This window comes from Gallus gallus, unplaced genomic scaffold, assembly GCF_016699485.2.
Source record: "Gallus gallus isolate bGalGal1 unplaced genomic scaffold, bGalGal1.mat.broiler.GRCg7b scaffold_64, whole genome shotgun sequence".
Taxonomy (NCBI): domain Eukaryota; kingdom Metazoa; phylum Chordata; class Aves; order Galliformes; family Phasianidae; genus Gallus; species Gallus gallus.
Genome location: NW_024096016.1, coordinates 26,278 through 28,217, shown reverse-complemented (window position 1 = coordinate 28,217; position 1,940 = coordinate 26,278). Strand labels below are relative to the sequence as shown.

The window sequence follows — 1,940 nt, the reverse complement described above, 5'->3', positions numbered from 1 at the left end:
TTTTGAATCCTATTGGCTGCAGGTGGCGTTGGCAGCCATCTTGTTCCACCATCTTGAATCCCATTGGCTGCAGGTGGCGTTGGCAGCCATCTTGGTCCACCATTTTGAATCCTATTGGCTGCAGGTGGCACAGGTGGCCATCTTGGTCTGCCATCTTGAATCCTATTGGCTACCGGTGGTTTAGGTGGCCATCTTGGTCCGCCATCTTGAATCCTATTGGCTGTAGGTGGCATTGGCGGCCATCTTGTTCCACCATTTTGAATCCTATTGGCTGCAGGTGGTGTTGGCAGCCATCTTGGTCCGCCATCTTGAATCCCATTGGCTGCAGGTGGCATTGGCAGCCATCTTGTTCCACCATTTTGAATCCTATTGGCTGCAGGTGGAATGGGGTTGGAGGCCATCTTGGCCTGCTATCTTGGATCCCATTGGCTGCAGGTGGTGTTGGCAGCCATCTTGGTCCACCATTTTGAATCCTATTGGCTGCAGGTGGTGTTGGCAGCCATCTTGGTCTGCCATCTTGAATCCCATTGGCTACAGGTGGAATGAGGTTGGAGGCCATCTTGGCCTGCTATCTTGGATCCCATTGGCTGTAGGTGGTGTTGGCAGCCATCTTGGTCTGCCATCTTGAATCCCATTGGCTGCAGGTGGCGTTGGCAGCCATCTTGTTCCACCATCTTGAATCCCATTGGCTGCAGATGGCACAGGTGGCCATCTTGGCCCACCACCTTGAATCCCATTGGCTGCAGATGGCATTGGCAGCCATCTTGGTCCACCATCTTGAATCCTATTGGCTGTAGGTGGCATTGGTGGCCATCTTGGTCCACCATTTTGAATCCTATTGGCTGCAGGTGGTGCTGGCAGCCATCTTGGTCTGCCATCTTGAATCCCATTGGCTGCAGGTGGAATGGGGTTGGAGGCCATCTTGGCCTGCTATCTTGGATCCCATTGGCTGCAGGTGGTGTTGGCAGCCATCTTGGTCTGCCATCTTGAATCCTATTGACTGTAGGTGGCATTGGCGGCCATCTTGGTCTGCCATCTTGAATCCTATTGGCTGCAGGTGGCAGAAGTGGCCATCTTGTTCCACCATTTTGAGTCCTATTGGCTGCAGGTGGTGTTGGCAGCCATCTTGGTCTGCCATCTTGAATCTCATTGGCTGTAGGTGGCATAGGCGGCCATGTTGGTCTGCCATCTTGAATCCCATTGGCTGCAGGTGGTGTTGGCAGCCATCTTGGTCCGCCATCTTGAATCCCATCGGCTGCAGATGGCACAGGTGGCCATCTTGGCACACCACTTTGAATCCCATTGGCTGTAGATGGCGTTGGCAGCCATCTTGGGCCCCCACCCTGTTGCTCAGCCACCCCACGGCAGCCATCTTGGTAGCCATCTTGTAGCCCCCTCCTCCCCCACTAACACCCTCTGTGCTCAGCCCTCCCCCCGCCCCGCAGGGCTCCCCCTCCTCCTTTTGGGGATAATCCGAGGTGTTTTGGGGTCCGCGGGAGGAGGAAATGGGGGGCTGGGCGGGAGAAACCCCCCCCCCCCCGCCCCCAAATATTAAACCTGTGGACTTTTTGGTGGAAATCTCTGTGGTTTTGGTATTTCTTTCATCCCCAGGGCTGCTCTGGGGATGAGTAATTAGGCCACGGTGGGGGTGGGGCTGCTAATGAGCTTGAGCTCGTTAGGGCGCCGTGCCCGGGCTCCATGCCCAGCACTGCCCCCCCCCCCTCCACCCCCTTCAACGTGGGGGCTCCATTCATGGGGTGACCCAAGGGGGCGGGGCCACAGTGCTGACGTCACGCGGAGGGGGGGGGGGGGCACCAAAATCCCAATGATTTGCCCCAAATTCTTCTCTCTTCCCCCCCCCCCCCTCCCCCCGCTCCTTAAAGAGCCCCCACAATTAACACCCTAGGCCTAATTAAGCCCCCTAAGAGCACCCTGTTAAT

The 1,940-nt window shown here is 56.4% G+C and overlaps 1 long non-coding RNA gene across 1 annotated transcript; it reads left to right on the top strand.

The window, feature by feature from the left end:
- Positions 1-6: 6 nt before the first annotated feature.
- On the top strand, positions 7-1,578 carry LOC121108915. The gene is made up of 2 exons (XR_005843549.1): positions 7-435; positions 1,109-1,578. It is a non-coding gene; the product is annotated as an uncharacterized LOC121108915 (long non-coding RNA).
- Positions 1,579-1,940: the final 362 nt, after the last annotated feature.